The sequence below is a fragment of the Lampetra planeri genome, unplaced genomic scaffold (genome assembly GCF_965212315.1).
Source record: "Lampetra planeri unplaced genomic scaffold, kcLamPlan1.2.h2 scaffold_139, whole genome shotgun sequence".
Lineage (NCBI taxonomy): Eukaryota > Metazoa > Chordata > Hyperoartia > Petromyzontiformes > Petromyzontidae > Lampetra > Lampetra planeri.
The window spans coordinates 4,748-11,113 of record NW_027614110.1 but is presented as its reverse complement, the minus strand read 5'-3'; the positions used below and the strand labels follow the sequence as shown (position 1 = coordinate 11,113).

The 6,366-nt window shown below is 50.8% G+C and overlaps 1 long non-coding RNA gene across 2 annotated transcripts; it reads left to right on the top strand.

Annotated features, from left to right (window-relative positions):
- Nucleotides 1-389: 389 nt before the first annotated feature.
- LOC144739266 (uncharacterized) lies at nucleotides 390-5,970 on the top strand. 2 transcript variants are annotated; one of them, XR_013589399.1, is made up of 3 exons: nucleotides 390-2,959; nucleotides 4,475-4,873; nucleotides 5,326-5,970. It is a non-coding gene; the product is annotated as an uncharacterized LOC144739266 (long non-coding RNA). The 2 variants fall into 2 exon arrangements; XR_013589398.1 differs by having other exon boundaries at nucleotides 396-998; nucleotides 2,789-4,873.
- The last annotated feature ends 396 nt before the right edge of the window (nucleotides 5,971-6,366 follow it).

Here is a 6,366-nt window from a genome sequence, read left to right as displayed (position 1 = left end):
CTTCCATCGCGAGGTGCAGGCCGCCAGCAACTTGTCGGGTCACGGGCACCACGGCAAGAAGCAGCTGGACCGGCTCATGGTCTACGGCATCCGCTGCGAGTTGCGGCGGTGGTGGTGGTGTGTGAGTGGGGTGGGTGGGGTGGGTGGGTGGTGGTGGTGATGGTGCGGTGGTGGGTAGGGGGGGGGGAGGGGGTGGACGGGTAGGGAGTGAGTGGGATGGGTGGAGTGGGTTGGGGGTGGGTGGGTGGTGGTGGTGTGGTGGTGGGTAGGGAGTGAGTGAGGTGGGTGGGGAGTGAGTGAGTGGGGTGGGTGGGTAGGGAGTGAGTGGGGCGAGTGGAGTGGGTTGGGGGGGGTGGTGGTGGGTGGGGTGGGTGGAGTGGGTAGGGCGAGGGTGGTGGATAGGGGGTGAGTGGAGTGGGAGTGTCCCATTGCACTCACAAATCGTAACCTCCCTCCACCACCACCACTATGCCGACCGTGACGCAGGCCACCTGTTCTACAAGTTTGGCATCACCGAGTGCGACTGGTGCTGCATCAAACTGCATATCGATGCAAAGTGCTGCACCGCCTGGCGGCGCAAGCAGCTCGGACAGAGCCTCGCCGTCAAGGGCCGCAGGGGCACCCGCGGCACCCGCGGCGCAGACGCAGCGGGAGCGGCAGTCGTCGGGGCACACGGCGGCGACAGACGTGGGAACTTCCACCCGAGCGTGACGCTCATCAGCGAGGGTGAGGCGCTTGGGTCGAACGGCAATATCTTTTCATCGGTTGAGTAACGCTGTGTGGAAGCTACCTGGTCTGTCGCTCCGCCCGAAGCGTCAGGTCTTCTCGGCCACAGTCATTCCCTCCCTTCTCGACGCTTGTCGTCGTCAGGTTGGAATCGGACGTAAAAAAAAGGAAGCGGAAGAAGTCGCTGCCCGCCCTTCTGCGAAAACGGAAAAAAGACAAAAAACGCCGTAAGGAGCGCCCCTTACGGCGGCACAAGTGGAGACGCAGACCAGGTGGGTGTGCCTCGATGACACAAAGCCCACAACACCTCGCTGCTGATCTCGTCAAGGAGCATAAACCATCACGCGAACTCCGCTCATTCTCGCAGCAGCGGCGGCTTTTGGCTAACCACCGAACAAAGGAGTTACTGCATCGTGCGCTTTCAAATGCGCTTCTGATGTTGAAGGTAGCAGAGGGCACTGCAGCAAAGTACATTGTGTATTTCAACAACTTGCAATGACGGGCATTGAGAAGCACAGTTGACCAACACCCACGCTCACAGACCCGCGGACTCACCACCACCACACAGAGACCCGCAGACTCGCCACCACCACCGACCCACACGCACCACCACCACCCAAAGAAGCAAGGTTAAACCACCCCCATAACAGACACTGCGTGGGAAACACTCTATCCAGCCGAAGATGACCATGACGTACGCCACTTTTATGAGCGGTCGTCACATGTGGCTTCTGAAAAATAGCTCATAGCTCCCAGGTGGCTTTACCTGGTAAATAACAGTTTTAGTTTAGTTCAAGCAACGGGCACCTCCACCCCACTCCCCCCCCACCCCCAAAATCGCGTTCCGTTATGTTCAATGCAATTTTGGACGATTTTTGACCACCCCCTCCCCACACGGCGTCACAAAAAGTCAGACCCCCCTCAAATATGAGGTCAAAGCTCTGCCCCCCCCCAAAATGAAACATGCTTCAAATCGCTTTAAACTATTGTCATTGTAGTGCGTATTCAATGTGGCCCCCTTCCCCAAAGCCACTTTGTTGGAACCGCCACGCCTTTGCCAGTAGCTTTAGCTAATCGGGATTAATTGACCGTTATGCAAAAGGTTAGGTTTTTAACGTCTTGTAATTCGCAAGGCATGTTACCGTCGGAACATTAGGACACGCAGTAGCAATTGCAGGGGAATGTTTATAAGGATCGAGATAACTTGAAACATCCTCGCAGCCAAAACTTAATTGGGAGCACTAAATGGTTCCATTGGCTCCAGCCTTGCAGTCTTCTTCTGTGAGGTCTCGAAATTTTGAATTCCGTCGCTGGTCTGGACAAGAATTGTATGCCCCTGGGAGACGACGGGAGCAGCTTTCATGCGGCTGATTTCTCGGTCAAAAAATAAATAACAGTTTATGCTGGACTTTGAGTAGCTATGATTGCCCTGGAAGTCATGTTGATAGAAATATTTATGGCAAACCTTCTTGTTCGACTCGCACAGGAAAGAAACCCTCCAGCTTACGAGACAATGATTCGTGCAAATACAATTCCAGATTTAAGATTACCTGTTTAATGCCGTGAAATAATTGTTTTGTTGTTTGAAATAATTAACTTGTTCAGACCACAGACACAAGCCACCGACACGCCACAGCACCACTTGTACGTGTGGCGTCTGAATGCCAATGAGGCTCAAAACGCCGCGCACGGAACAAAGAGTGGAACGCACCGCACGCATCACGTGGATGAGACCGGAGTGATTCCGTTTGCAAAGCGAGGGGCACCATCGCAAAACCGACAGGAGACGGGACAGCCACGGGCAGAGGAAATAACGTAGTTGGTGAAGCTTTTCTAAACATTCCACTCGAATTTTTTTTTACTTCACCAGTTAAACCTATACTGTTGTTTTTGGTAAAGTCACGTATGTGGAAATAAAATATTAACAAATAAAATAAAATCAGATTAAAATAAATAACGACGTTGCGAACGCAACACAGGCGCTCATCATCAGGTGTAATTGGGGTAAAGCACATAGCAAGGGCACACACAAACCTCACCGAGCTATGTCGCTCTTTTTCAGAAGTGACCTGGCCACAAAGGAGAGCTCGTCGGAGTGCCTTATCATCGTGGACACTTACAGCAACAAATAGACTCATTGTCCTCATCAACCACACTCGGTCCACAGCTGAACGAATGCCTCCCCAAAGCCACGACCACCTCCCGCCATCTTGCGATGTAACAATTCACCCAGGTACCGAGCACGACCTGATTTCGTCCGTAATAAAGGTTGTTTGTTTATATAGTGTAAATATAGATGTGTCGGTAAACCCACCACCACCCAACAGCCAATTAGTAAGGTTTGTCAAGTAAACAAAATGTGCCAATTAGTTACTGGTTCAGCACACCGGTGTGTTGGAGGGTAAACCCACAACATGCAAAATGGGAGCACGACAATGGGGGCAGGACAACGTGTCACACCGATGTCGTCGCTCCGTCTGCTCAGCGGAGGCATTCCAAAACGCGTTCCACTCCCTTGGATTGCCACTCGCTCATTATTCTTGACCGTTGGCCAGCATCCCGTCGAGTCGTGCCACATCCTGCCCAAGCCCACCTTGGACTTTCTTCAGTTAGAAGTGATCGCGTTCACCTCTCCGTCCCCAGGATATAAAGATTCTGACTGCTGCTCGTCTTGAACTTTTGTCCGCCCTCGAGGACTTCCTTCCCAACCTCACTTCACTCTCCCCCTAATCCTGCTACCCCGTGCCTGCTGCCCTTCAAACACAGATCCTGAAGCAGTAGATTCGTGCTGGATACAGTCACACTTGCAAATGTGATTTGTAACGTTGACCATTACCTGCTCGTCGATTGTTCAATGTCAATGTGCCATTGTATTGAGGGCTACTGCTGTGTGGCGCTGTCTTGGTGTGGTCTGTAACTGCGTTGTGCTTTCTGCTGCCTAATGTTGACAAGTCAGACTTCGATAACTCATTAATAAATACATTAATTATATTGTACCACTTGCTTACCCTGTTTCTCTATGTCGCACTCCTGTCGTGTTTGTGTTTTGTTTGTTGTTGTAACTTGCCGACACGCCCCCACTGGGCATCAAGGAAAAAGAGCTTCATAGCTTATCAGATTCCTTCCCCAGTTATAAATAAATATTCTGACTCTTGTGGAATTGACTCGACTCCCGGTCCCATCCTGTGCCACAAACACAAAGCTTCAGAGCGCTCAATACGGCGTTTGAGGTTTGTGCTTCCATCCCATAGTAGGGAAATGCAGCCGTTACCATCATTCACGCCACGTCCGTGCTCAATTATCGTTTCTAACTGAGGTTTAACTTGGACTCTAAGCAAATTAACATAATTCAAACGTTACTTATCCGTTTGTACGAATCACGTTTACGAAAATGTAAAACGACCATAAGAGACTCTTCCACAATACAGGTCGTTGTCAGGGGTTAGATCACATAAATATGCGATCTAACCTCGTAGATATTTATATAAATATATATTTACGCGATATAACCCAAAAAAAACTATTATGTATGATATTGGTCGCGAAAGCCTACATGTTAAACTGATACTCTTCAATCTTGATTCCTTTTATCCGTGCAGATAATGGCACTTTATTGCATATTTACATTTTCGTTCTTTGGAATTGTTGCATTTTTGCGTTTTTATTCCGAGGTTAATTGTGTATTATCCGAATTTGTGATCCAAGCACATACCTGCATTGCGTCGCGTTGTGCACCTTGCGCCTGCAGCCCCGCCGAGCTCGGTGCTTCCTCCACCTCCTCTCCTGGGCTGGCCGACACCATTCCACTCCTCGTCGGCTCCTCTCCCTTCCTCGCCCGCTGCCACCAGGCGTCCTCCTCCGCTCGCCTCAAGGTCGACGCTCGCGCCTCGTCCCTCTCCTCTGCGGGTCTCCCTCCTCCAGGCAGTCCCACCTCACCATCCTCCGCCTCTGCAGCAGCCAAACTGGCCCGCTCACCTTGGCTCACCACCCCAGAGCGCTTGGTCGCCATGCCCCCGAGGGCCTGCGAGGCTGCCACTGGCCAGGAAGCCAGGGAGCCAGGGAGCCGAGACTTGGCACGACACCAGCAGAGATACAGAGGCACCGCACCAACCCCCCCCCCCTACTCATCGGGCAATTCGCCAGAATGGTGAGGCTCTCCTCTGTCTCCCGTTCTTATATAGAGCAGCAGCAGGGTGACGTCATCATTAACTCATTAACTCATCAGGTGCAGAGATTTGAGGGGGGGGGGGGGGTTATTGTAATTATATACTAGATTAGTAATCAGGCAGTTGTTACGATGCGAGTTGTAGATTATTAATCACTTGGAATGTGTTTTATTGTGATTATGATTAACGAGACGGAACAAACGGTAAATACAAATTAGACGTTAAAACAACAACTGTTAATCATGTTTTTAATCGAATCACCACCGCCAGCCGTGACGGTTTATCACATCGACAGTCGATTGTGAAGCATTGCGTCATTTAATTTTTTACGTTTAACAGGTCCAGCACTTCATCTGTAGTGCGCTTGCCATTATGTGTTTTGCAAATCTGGCTTTGCTTATTTTTATCCTCCCTATGTTGATGTTGGCTGCAGTCAGCAGCAGCAGATGACGATTGTAAGCCACCTCAGCCACTTCCATTCCGCCTGCCTTCCTGCCTCTGGATCTGCTGTCGACACCAAGAAGGGTGAAGCGGGTCCACAGTTTTCTTGGTTAAACAAATTCTGATTGATAGTTTAAAAATATCTAGAATATTGACCAGGTAAGTGTGTGTGTCTGAGAGTGTGAAAGTGAGTGTGTGTGAGTCTGATAGTGTGAGTGAGAGCGAGTGCAGGATTTCAGTCCTTCACGGCGTAGTGTGTTACCAACTGTTTTCTTAGTGACTATGGTCCCAGCTGCCTTGAGATCATTGACAAGATCCTCCCGTGTAGTTCTGGGCTGATTCCTCACCGTTCTCATGATCATTGCAACTCCACGAGGTGAGATCTTGCATGGAGCCCCAGGCCGAGGGAGATTGACAGTTCTTTTGTGTTTCTTCCATTTGCGAATAATCGCACCAACTTTTGTCACCTTCTCACCAAGCTGCTTGGCGATGGTCTTGTAGCCCATTCCAGCCTTGTGTAGGTTTACAATCTTGTCCCTGACATCCTTGCAGAGCTCATTGGTCTTGGCCATGATGGAGAGTTTGGAATCTGATTTATTGATTTCTTCTGTGAACAGGTGCCTTTTATACAGGTGTAATAAACGACTGGACCACGATGTCTGGCTCAGTGTCCTTTATTATTCGGTTCGGGCTGTACACCCACACGGCTGTCTTGACTCGGTAGCTTCTCCACGGTGCTGACTCCAATGTCGGCCCGATCCACAACAGCAGCTCCGCTGCTGTTTCTCTCACACAGCCCCCCTTGGCTGTACTCTCTGCTGCTCTTCTCCCTCCGCAGCTCTCACAGCTTCTTGCTCTCTCTCTCTCTCTCTTCGTAGCTCCTCCTGGCAGCCACTCCGCTGCCTCTAACACACAGCCTTCCTGGCTGTACTCTCCTCTCTCTTCGTCGCTCCTGCGACTCTCTGCAGCCACACCGCTGCCTCTAACACACAGCCTTCCTGGCTGTACTCTGGGGTCGGCCCCCGCTCGCCGG